Source organism: Narcine bancroftii, chromosome 12, assembly GCF_036971445.1.
Source record: "Narcine bancroftii isolate sNarBan1 chromosome 12, sNarBan1.hap1, whole genome shotgun sequence".
In the NCBI taxonomy this organism is placed as follows: Eukaryota; Metazoa; Chordata; class Chondrichthyes; order Torpediniformes; family Narcinidae; genus Narcine; species Narcine bancroftii.
The window spans coordinates 12,679,064-12,691,666 of record NC_091480.1 but is presented as its reverse complement, the minus strand read 5'-3'; the positions used below and the strand labels follow the sequence as shown (position 1 = coordinate 12,691,666).

At 41.7% G+C, this 12,603-nt stretch overlaps 1 protein-coding gene across 8 annotated transcripts in view; it reads left to right on the top strand.

The window, feature by feature from the left end:
- LOC138746879 (neuronal-specific septin-3-like) overlaps positions 1–12,603 on the top strand; it is a 294,741-nt gene that overhangs the window by 76,906 nt on the left and 205,232 nt on the right. For 2 of the 8 annotated variants that reach the window (XM_069905476.1, XM_069905471.1), the window contains exon 1: positions 11,805–11,890. The exons of the other annotated variants lie outside the window; for them this stretch is intronic. The gene's annotated coding sequence lies outside the window, so the exon portion shown is untranslated. Of the gene's footprint in view, positions 1–11,804; positions 11,891–12,603 lie in introns of those variants that run through there. 8 annotated transcript variants of the gene reach the window in all.

Genomic DNA, 12,603 nt, shown 5'->3' with positions numbered 1-12,603 from the left:
GATGAAACGGAATGTATATTTCATGTTACGAATTTTGGAATAATGAGTTATCAAGTGCTGGGAGTCGGATGATAATTAACGTCATCTCATCTTACTTTGAATCTCATTAAAAAAAGTCCTGCATTGTCTGGATTCTGAGTTTCAGGAATCGGATGCAAATGAAAGAGGGGATTGGGCAAAAAGTCAAACATTGAGCACTGTACCTTACCCTGAAACAATCAGGAGCCACTTTTGATTTAATCCGGCATTTATTTAGCCATTTATCCTTATCCAGGTAAATGACCCGGATTTTTAAAATAATGGATCTACAATTCTGTTGGTGGCAGGAGTGATTGGAGTTTGGAAGCGTGAATGTGGAACTAACTATATGTAACAGGACCAAAATAATGATCAAAAATTATTGCGTGCAATCTCAATGTCCCCTTAACATACTTCTGTTGTGTAACTGGCATCTAGCAGACATTAAGTGTTTTGAATGAGGCTGGGGTACAATTTAAAGATGATGTGGAATTTTACAATGCAAAAAGCCCTCATTCATTTTTAAAATTGTCTTTGAATTTCCAGATAACTGTTCAATTGTTTAATTCTAAATTTCAGTAATGTTCTGTGGTCTTGGATTAGACCAGTTGTCAAATTTCAGATTTATTGTCAGAGCACATACATGACATCACATACAACCCTGAGATTCCTTTTCCTGTGGGTGAGGCAGAATTACCACTTACTGGTCATCCAAAAAATAAACCCTACACATGTAAACAAACTGTGCAATACGGAGAGAGTTTAAAAAATCAATAAAGTGCACAAGTAAGAGTCCTTAAATGAGTCCCTGATGGAGTTTGTTGTTGGGGAGTCTGATGGTGGGAGGGGAGCGGCTGTTCCTGAACCTGGGGGTGCCAGTCTTGTGGCACCTACACCTCTTTCCTGATGGCAGCAGCGAGAACAGAGCATGTGCCGGGTGGTGCGGATGTTTGATGATCGCTGCTGCTCTCATACGGCAGCGGTCCCTGTAGATGTTCTCAGTGGTGGGGAGCATTTTGCCTGTGATCTCCTGGGCTGTGTCCACTACTTTTTGGACAGCTTTACGCTCAGGGGTATTGGTATCCCCATACCAGTCCATATCAGTAGAGAGAGGGAGCTGTTACCTCACTGATCTCTCCCTCCTCCATGCTGTCAGTCCCGATGAAGGGTCCCGGCCTGCAACATTGACTAATGATGTTGCTTGGCCTGTTGAGTTCTCTAATGGATTGTGTTCAGCTGCTATCTCTTTGCTGCACTGATCTGAGAGTCTGTGAACATAGTCCATTCATGGGATTTACAGGGCAAGGTTGGCAGATTTCCGACCCAGAGGACAATGCTGAACCAGATGAGTTTTTATAACAATCACATAGTTTTATTAGTGATAACACTGGACAACATTTTTTGTTTCAAAAGCTTTGCTTCCTGAAAAAAAATGTGGATTATGATAGACAACTTCAAGCTAAAAAACAAAGGTAATTTCAGAATTGCTGTACCACACAGGAAGTTGGAGAAATGTAAAATTAACTTTTTATGCTTTAGTTTTGTTAATCGCATAATGAAGCTGGCACATTGCATTAGATCAACTGACCTAAAAAAAAAGTTTTGCATAACATAACATAACAATTACAGCAAGGAAACAGGCCATTAGGCCCTTCTAGTCCGCACCGAACCAAACACTCCTCTCTAGTCCCACCTACCTGCACAATGACCATAACCCTCCACCTTCTTCTCATCCATAGACATGTCCAGCTTTTTCTTAAATAATAAAATTGACTCTGCCGCCACTATTTCTCCCGGAAGCTCATTCCACACCGCTACCACTTTCTGAGTAAAGAAGTTCCCCTTCATGTTACCTCTAAACCTCTGCCCCTTAACTCTTAACTTGTGTCCTCTTGTTTCAATCTCTCCTACTCTTAACGGAAATAGTGTATCCACATCCACTCTGTCTATCCCTTTCATAATCTTAAATACCTCTATCAAATTCCCTCTCAACCTTCTATGCTCCAAAGAATAAAGACCTAATCTGTCCAATCTCTCCCTATACTCTAGATGCTTAAACCCATGTAACATTTTGGTAAATCTTCTCTGCACTCTCTCCACTCTGTTTATATCCTTCCTATAATTAGGCGACCAGAACTGCACAGAACTCTAAATTAGGCCGCACCAACGCCTTATACAATCTCAACATCACTTCCCAACTCCTATATTCCATGCAATGATTGATAAAGGCCAGATACTAAAAGCCTTCTTCACCACCCTATTCACATGAGTTTCTACCTTCAGGGAACGATGTACCGTCACTCCTAAATCTTTCTGCTCTTCTGTATTCATCAATGCTCTCCCATTTACTACGTATGTCCTATTCTGATTCTTCTTACCAAAATGAAGCACCTCACACTAATCAGCATTAAATTCCATCTGCCATTTTTCAGCCCATTTTTCTAAGCAGCCCAAATCCCTCTGCAATCCTTGAAAACCTTCTTCATTATCCTCTATTCCACCTATCTTAATATCGTCTGCATATTCACTAATCCAATTCACCACCCCATCATCTAGATCATTATATAACGAACAACAATGGGCCCAATACAGATCCCTGAGGCACACCACTGGTCACCGGCCTCCAACCTGACAGACAATTTTCCACTACCACTCTCTGGCCTCTCCCTTTCAGCCAATGTTCAATCCATTTGACTATCTCAAAATTTATACCTAAAGACTGCACCTTCCTAACTAACCTTCCATGCGGTACCTTATCGAAGGCCTTACTGAAGTCCATATAGACAACATCCACATTCCTAGTCACCTCTTCAAAAAATTCAATCAGATTGGTCAAACAGGACCTTCCGCCCACAAATCCGTGTTGAGTGCTCCTGATCAGACCCTGTCTATTATTTATAAGTACTATCTCTAAGAACTTTCTCCATTAATTTACTGTTTAATTTGTACTGAGCATCTGATGGCTCTCGTGTCAGCGTCCAACAATAGTTGGCCAGTATTGATGAATTCCAGTTGCTCTGATACCGCTTTTCCATGGTCGCAAAGTCTGGATTCAACCTTTCACCATGTTCTTCACTGCACGAAGATCAGCAGGGAAAAAGTCCAAGTGCGAATGCAAAAAATGAATTTTCTATGACGTTGCATTTCATGGTTTAATATTCTTGAAATAGACAAAATATGACAGAAAATCACAAAAATAAGTTATATCTAAAAAATGGTAAGTGATAGGAAAATGTTAGGCCATAATCCAGAAAATACATCCAAAATTGTTCAGGAAGCAAAATCTTTGTTGTCCAGTGTAATAGAACCAGTTGATGACTTGAATTTGAATGACCCAGTTACTATGGTGGGACTTGATGTCTTGCCTCTTGGTTCACTGTCCAGATCTTGGCTATTAATCCAATGATTATCATAATGCAAATGAACCCCTGACTCAGAAGGAATAGAAGAAAAGTAGACGTAAATTTACTGTAATGATTGGAAAAGTTGCTTTCTTTTCCCAAGATAGTGAGATAACACTGGGAAATGAATAAATGTATTTACTTTTTATACACCTGAGAACCATTAAAATGGTAACAGCATGTCAATGCAGATAAAACAAATCCTTTTTCTGGGAACGTGCCTGTGGATGAAATACTCCATGGAAATCTCATTCCTCATATTGTGCCACTAGTCAATGAAATTCAATATAATTATAGAGCAAACTCTGAAAAGCCACAGGTGTGCTTTACACAGCAGCTGCTTTTTACTACTGTTTCAAACAGCTCATGGTGAATTCTCTGCATGCAGTTTACTTTTTTAGCTGGTTATCCTGAGGAGGAGTTAATGTTTATCATAAATCAAAATCAGTCCCAATATGTTCAATCCTCCTTAATGTAGCATGATCTACGATTTTTTCAGTATTTTTCGATAGAAAACACTTCCAGTATTTGCGACGTCTCAATATTGATTGCACTTCCAAAAATACTAAATAGCTTGTAAAATGACTTGGGATGACCTCATGCAAAGGCCAATTCCTTTTTGTTTAATCTTTGAACTCAATGATCCCATATTGCAGCTTGTGAGAACTTGCTGTCCAGAAATTGGCAGGTATATTTCCAGCATGACAGAAGAAACAATGTTTCAGGAATTCAAAGTGCTTTGACATGCCAGAGATGGATTGAAAGCATTTTTAACCTATTAATATTGGATTTATTAACGGAAATTCCTTGTAAGATAGGCACATGAATGTAAGAAAAATATACGGTTGTGGGTGTGAGGTTGGGGAAAAATTAGAGTTTTGTGGGGTGGGTTGGTACAACGTCATGGGAGGAAACTGGAACACTTGCTGGAAACCCACGTGGTCACAGGGAGAACGAACCAGGGAAGTGGTTGAGGCTGCCTCATTAAACATATTTAAAATTCGGTTAGATCAATTTTTACATGATAGAGGAATTAGGGGATATGGGGAGAAGGCAGGTAGGGGAGTGATGTCATAAATTAGATCAGCCATGATCGTATTGAATGGCGGAGCAGGCTCGATGGGCCATTTTTGGCCTACTCCTGTTCCTACTTCCTATGTCCCTATGTTCCTATGTCCCTATGTTTGTAATGTGCTGCAATGTTTTACATTCTGTATTTTGAAAAGTTTTGTAGAATAAATAACTCATTCATTGCAATTAGTTTCCACTGTCCAGCATGCTGAGTAACCCCCAAAGTGATGGAAGAACTCAGAAGGTCAGGCAATGTCCAGGGAAGCCAGTACACAGTCAATGATTCGGACCATAACCCTACATCGGCCCGAGTAACTTTGTTCATCAGAGACTGAGGGTTGGTGCTGCAGAGATCTTGTAGAATCCTGAAGGAGGTTCGGGGCCTTTGGTCAAAGAAGAGGGATGGAGCTGTTAAGAACTTGGTGTGCAAGGAGTTTTTAGTCTTAGTTCTTAAAGTGTGGCTGCTATTGTTGAGAAACAAAGTCATTTGAAGGATAACGTGACAAGTCAAGATGGGATTAATAGATCTGAAGCTTTGGATATCTGTCTTTTGGACAACTCTAATTTTTGGCTTGAAGTGGCCAACATTTGGAAGAACTGGAATGTGTCTTATTAAAACATAGAATTAGAGAGCTACAACATAAAACAGGCCCCCTTAGCCAAACACATCTGCATCAAGCATCTGTCTTTGCACTAATCATACCCTCACCCACTTCTTTCTCCCCATATTTTCATGGACCCTCCCAAGACTCTACCGCTCGTTCAGACCGGGGGTGTTTGCACTGGCCAAGTAACCTGCATGCCTTTGGGATGGGTTAGGAAACTGGAACACTTGGTGGAAACCCACGTGGTCACAGGGAGGACATCCAAACTCTATACTAATAATACCAGGTATCAGGACTGAACACAGGCCGCTGGGGTCTGGGACAGAATCTCTGCTGGCTGCTTCGGATTCTGAAGGTGACTGGCAGGGTAGATTCTGAGGTTAAAAGCACAACTGCTGGAGGAACTCAGCAGGACTCACAGCCTCCCTCGGAGGAAAAGATATATTCAGCATTTCAGGCCTGAGCCCTTCTTTGAGGTACAAGCCAAAAGCAGGCAGGCACTGAACAAAGAAGATGGGGGAGATGGGTGGATTCTGAGGAAACATCTTCACAGGCTATGAAGTTGAGAGGGGAGACAGAGTATCAGAATAAGACATTAAACATTGAGGATTGAGACTATTTTATATCTTCGATTATTGTAAAATTTTTGCCATTCTCTACACCAGGGATTTTGTTCAATATTGTGGTCAAAAGACTTTTGGAATCCAGGGGAATCAAGGAATGGTGAAATTACGTAGGAGAGTGGCAATTAGGAGGAAAATCTACCATGATCTCACCATTTATTTCCTAGCAGTATGTCAGCTATCGACAGCTACCAGGCTCTTGAACTCTGCATTACTGACTCAGCAGAAAGTTTTGCACCATGATTTATTTTAAACTGAATAATTATTATTATTTTTCCCTCTTCCTCGTGTATTATCTTTTCTCTGCTCTTCTGGTGTGTCGTATGTTTTATGCTCCTGAGAAGCTGGAGCAAGTAAGATGTTTATTGCATCTGTACATTGTAATTACGTGTATGGCAATAAACTTCATTCCTTCCTTCATGCATGTGGAATTGCAGGCAAGTTCTATTCCAACTTGTCTATGAAGTGAAGAAGCAGTTAAAATCAACCACACTGGTGGATCTGTAGTCACATCGGATATTTTAATGTTCACTATTGCTGAGAGCAAACTTTCTATTTCAGATGTATTCCCAGACCTTCACAAGATCGCGGAACAGAAGTAGGCCAATCGGCCCATTGAGTTTGCACTGCAATTCCATCCTGAGCTAAACTGTTCTCACATCTAATTCCAAATTCTGGCCTTTTCCCCATAACCCTTGATACCCTGACTAATTAGATACCTATCAATCTCCCTCTTAAACTCCCCCAGTGATCGGGCCTCCACAGCTGTATGTGGCAATGAATTCCACAAATCCAGGATCCTCTGGCTGAAGAAAGTTCTCCTCATCTCTGTTTTAAATGGGTACCTTCTAATTCTAAGACTGTGGCCTTTTGTCCTGGATTCACCCACCAAGGGAAACATCTTATTCACATCTACTCTGTCCAATCCTTTCAGCATTCAAAATGTTTCTATGAGATCTTCTCTCATTCCTCTATGCTCCAATGAATAGAGTCCATGAGCCACTAAGTGTTCCTCATATGTTTGCCCTTGCATTCCAGGAATCATACTGCTAAATCTTCTCTGTACTCTCTCTAACATTATTACATCCTTTCTAAGAAAAGGGGCCCAAAACTGCACACAGTTACTCCAAATGAGGCCTCACCAGAGCCCCACAGAGCCTCATCAACACCTCTTATACACTATTTCTCTGGAATGTATTCCTTGAATTTATTCCTTGAATTTATTTCTTGAAGCTATGTTCTCCATCTGCCATGGAATATGCCAAGCCATATGAAATCATGTCTAGAGATCAATTGCGTGGGCCTCTGGAATTCTTCAACACACAATATGAGAGTAAAACCCGTGGTATCCTGCACCTATGGGGATTTGGTAGATACTGGATAAGTGAATTTTCTGGTGACTTGAGATTGCGCGTTGCATGGATTGGCGAACTAATGATGAGACGTGCCCATCTTAAATTTCCATTTTTTTTAACCTATTCATTTACCTCCTTTTTTTTTGCCATTTGTTTGAGGCTGCCAGTTGCTTGAATTCCAGATAATTGAGGCTTTACTCCATTTCTAAAGATCACTGTGCCAGTCCTAGCCTTGTTAGTCATCCAAATTTTTTTTTACCCACAGCTTCTTAGTCACCTAATCACAGTGTTGCCAGCAACCTAATCAGAAGCAAAGGGATGAAGAGTTGGTCTTGATTCAATGTAATAAATATGTGTGATTGGAAATGTTTTCTTTTTATTCCAAGAAAAATGATTCCAGCTTTTTGTCCCATTCATATTCTCAGTTGGTGGGCAATTTTCTAGTCATGCAAAGTTTCTGATGTTAAACCTAAATCCTTTACAATAAATTCTTTCTCTGTTCAGTGGATTTGGACTAAATGGACACACGCAACTTGTGACAGTTGCGTAACAGAAGGTTTGCAATAATGCACGAAAAATGACCTCGCTTGTCAGATTTTATAATTTTCTTCAAGTTTAGTCGGTGCAGAAATAATTGTAGGTAATTGAATGATGAATTGCAGCACAGGAGGTCGTTCAGCCCAGCAGATACATGCCAGCTACAAATCAAAACTAATCTTCAAAAACTGTAACAAACTTTATCTACAAGTGTATGCCATCTAAACAAATAATAAAGATTTAAAGCTCTAATCTCATGTCAGAAATTATAGATCTCATAAACGTGACAGTTATACGAAATGGAAGGGTTTAGGTCAGCCATTCTCACTCTTTTTTCCGCTATGAACCCCCCCCCCCCCCCCCCCCAGGGCTCTGCTCTAATTTTAAGGGCCCCCTCGTGAAGCGATCCAGTTTTGGTTTCTTCCGTACTTCTACCGACTACATTTAAAAAATTTACGTTACGTGAGGCGAACAAAACAAGGTTTGTCCATTCTCACCGTATCTGCGAGGGTTTCCTCGGGTACTCTGGTTTCCATCCACCCTTTAAAATGATCGAGGGTTGTAAATCACTTGGGTGGCACGGGGTCATGGGCTGGAAGGGCCTGAAACTATGTTGTATTTCTAAATTTAAATTTATTTCTTTTTAAATTAGAAATACTGCATGGTAACAGGCAATTTTGGCCCATGAGCCCGTGCCACCCCAATGAACCTACAACTCCAGTACACTTTGAATCATGGGGAGGAAACCAAAGCCCCCAGAGGAAATCCACGCGGACATGGGGAGAATGTATAAACTTCTTACAGAGAACACAAGATTTGAACACTGGTCCCGATCAATGATGCAATAACAACGTGGCGCTGACCTTGCTGCCCAAAACGCCTTTTTTTTTAATGGTCTGAGCCCAGAATAGCAACTTGGTCAACACAGATTAGATGGACTGAAAAGATCTGTTCCATGCTGTATGATTCTATAACTCTAACCAAATGTTCATATGACCAAGACAAGCTGGTAAGAATCTAAGCTACAATACTAGGTGACAAGTAACCATTTGATTATTCAGTCACTACATTGTCCTATATTAATTGAGGAGATAATGAACAATCCTGTGATCGAGCTCATGAAAGGTGATGGTCAGGATACCTCCTGCAAACCACTAACCACCCAATTAAATAACTCAATTCACCTTTGTGCTCCCTCTGGCAGCTTGCAATGCTCGTAATATTTTACTGCACCTTTAATGCCCATCAATATCAATCTTCCAGATTAAAATGCTAAAGAGTCTCAAAGCCAGCCAAGAGGTTCAAAGGCTGGATTACTAGCCTGAGCTAATCACACAAAATTATCTTGATAAAGAAACTAAAACAAATTATCATTATTTAAATTGTGCAACCATTATTTAAGAGTGTCTGTGGCTAACACTCTCAACCACATTCTTTGCTAACATAGCACTTGACTGAGAGTCGATCAGTCCAGGACACCTCCCTCCTCTAACTCACCCCCAGAAGAAGCTGTCTACCCTCCCACCCACTCTCTGAAGTGGGAGCTGCACACACTCCATGCACCCAATCAATGCAAGGGAGTGTGGAATCCACAGATAGCATTTTTTATTGTTTGTTGAAGTCAGATAATATTCATTGTCCACTCCCCAGTTCCCCCTGAACTTTCAACTGAGGTCATAATTTAAGAGTCAATACATTCGTTGTTCCGGAATTCAACTTGGGTGAGATTGGTAGATTTCTATCCCAAAGGGCTTTCGTGCTATCAGGCAAGAATCCATCAATTTCTAAGTTGTCATTCATAACCGTAACCTTTTCTTTAAAGTCCGGACTTATTTAATTACCTGAAGCTCAATCACCTAGGGCATGGGGAGAATCATATGTGAACTCCAATCTCTACCACAAGAGTCGTAAGTGGCACGGTCAGCGTAGCGGTAAGTACAATGCTGTTACAGCGCCAGTGGCCAGAGTTCAAATCTGACGCTGTCTGTAAGGAGTTTGTATGTTCTCCCCGTGTCTGCAAGGGTTTCGTCCAGGTGCTCCGGTTTCCTCCCACCATTCAAAATGTACCAGGTAATTGGACGATACTGGCTCGTGGGCCGAAAGGGCCTGTTACTGTGCTGTATGTCTAAATAAATAAAAGTCCAGTCTTCTACCAAGTCACCCACTGTTCCACGAGAGAAGATTTGAGTAAAAATCCCAGTGCTGATATAGGAGAATAAAACCTGGAAGCTCCAAAGGAGTTTCTTTGGCTTGGCTTCACGGACGAAGATTTATGGAGGGGTAATGTCCACGTCAGCTGCAGGCTCGTTTGTGGCTGACAAGTCCGATGCGGGACAGGCAGACACGGTTGCAGCGGTTGCAAGGGAAAATTGGTGGGTTGGGTGTTGGGTTTTTCCTCCTTTGTCTTTTGACAGTGAGGTGGGCTCTGCGGTCTTCTTCAAAGGAGGTTGCTGCCCGCCGAACTGTGAGGCGCCAAGATGCACGGTTTGAGGTGATATCAGCCCACTGGCGGTGGTCAATGTGGCAGGCACCAAGAGATTTCTTTAGGCAGTCCTTGTACCTCTTCTTTGGTGCACCTCTGTCACGGTGGCCAGTGGAGAGCTCACCATATAACACGATCTTGGGAATGCGATGGTCCTCCATTCTGGAGACGTGACCTACCCAGCGCAGTTGGATCTTCAGCAGCGTGGATTCGATGCTGTCAGCCTCTGCCATCTCGAGTACTTTGATGTTTGGGATGAAGTCTCTCCAATCAATGTTTAGGATGGAGCGGAGACCACGCTGGTGGAAGCGTTCTAGGAGCCGTAGGTGATCCCGGTAGAGGACCCATGATTCGGAGCCGAACCGGAGTGTGGGTATGACAATGGCTCTGTGTACGCTCATCTTTGTGAGGTTTTTCAGTTGGTTGTTTTTCCAGACTCTTTTGTGTATTCTTCCAAAGCCGCTATTTGCCTTGGCGAGTCTGTTGTCTGTCTCGTTGTCGATCCTTGCATCCGATTAAATGGTGCAGCCGAGATAGGAAAACTGGTTGACCGTTTTGAGTTTTGTGTGCCCGATGGAGATGTGGGGGGGCTGGTAGTCATGGTGGGGAGTTGGCTGATGGAGGACCTCAGTTTTGTTCAGGCTGACTTCCAGGCCAAACATTTTGGCAGTTTCCGCAAAACAGGACGTCAAGCGCTGAAGAGCTGGCTCTGAATGGGCAACTAAAGCGGCATCGTCTGCAAAGAGTAGTTCACGGACAAGTTGCTCTTGTGTCTTGGTGTGAGCTTGCAGGCGCCTCAGATTGAAGAGACTGCCATCCGTGCGGTACCGGATGTAAACAGCGTCTTCATTGTTGAGGTCTTTCATGGCTTGTTTCAGAATCATGCTGAAGAAGATTGAAAAGAGGGTGCGAGAACGCAGCCTTGCTTCACGCCATTGTTAATGGAGAAGGGTTCAGAGAGCTCATTGCTGTATCTGACCCGACCTTGTTGGTTTTCATGCAGTTGGATAACCATGTTGAGGAACTTTGGCTCACTGTGAAAAGCAGGACCAACAAATACTTGTATTTTTTTGAGTTTAATTAACTTCTACTCTCACATTCAGTGCAATGGGGACAATTTGATATATCCTTCTCCCCAATTTGGCCAATTTGTATTTCAGATGGGTGATAGCCCAAAGAAGAAAGGAAAGGATCAATGATAAACAGCACATCCTCCAACTTCAATCATGCCATGATGTCATTGACAACAAATTTTTCCATCGTCAGCTCTTGGCTTATCGCAATAATTATCCCCAATGTTGCCCTAGTTCCGCACAATGGGGAATAAACCCAATGGGGAACAGGAGAATATTCAACAGATCGACAAGATTTTGATCTTAAGGTGGGGGAGGACTGTAATACCAATTTATCAGAAGTTAAAACACAAATGTTTGCAGCCACCGTGATTGAAGTTAAAAAACGTAATGTTGGAGAAACTCAGCAGGTCAAACGGTCTGCTTTATAGAGCAGAGAAAAAAAATACACAACCAATGTTTCAGGATTGAGCCCTTCAAATGTATGAATCAAGCCCAAAAGGTTGGTTCTGTATCTATCTTTGCTCTATAAAGCACACCGTTTGACCTGCTGAGTTTCTCCAGCATTATGTTTTTACCCCCACCCTGTCAAGGGATTGTGACCTCATGGAGTGACCTCTTCTCAGACTGATTGTTGAGTTGATGAGGAAACACTCACTGAAACTCACTCAGTTCGCAAACAGTAACTGAGGAGACTTTAGTGTTAGAAGAGAGGACATTTTCAGGTAAGCCAGTGGCAAACTACAACAGATTTCTCAGTGGCAATAATGAGAAGTGGAGAATATTACAAATTTTTTTGAAATTTGTTCACGTCCAATATTTTTTTTAACATTTATTTACAATGAGCAATGACTGAACTTGTCAAGAAATTTGATAGTCCATGTACATCCTGCTTTTCTCAAGAAAGATTAACTGATCTTCATAAATTACACAAATGTATTAGAATGTAAGGGAAGAATTGCTTTACTCTTCCATAAAAGGATACAAATAGAGTGCGTTTTCCCCTTATCCGAAGTTCGTCAACCAGAATGATCCATTAACCGAACTTTTTTGCGGTGCCAACGTGACGTCACAAGTTGAAAAAAAATTATCACCGAACTTGCCCATGTGGAGCTCTGATGTTCTGTTGGTGCCATTTGGGTAACAACAGTGGGTGTTTTGGAATGTATTAAACATTATTTCATGCTCAAAAAGCCAACCATTCTTTTTGTTGTTTTTAACCGCTGATACAAGTATTCTGTTCATGCTACGGAGCTGCTTAAAGCCATTGTTCTGTTAATTGAGAGAAACCCAATAACCGAAAACTATCTGATCCTGAGCTTTTCAGATAGGGGGAAAAGATTGTAACTACAAAGTGCATCTACTGACAGAGCCAGCAGATCTTTGAAGAGGGCACAAACATTACAAAGCAATTACAGGACAGAAATAGGCCACTTGG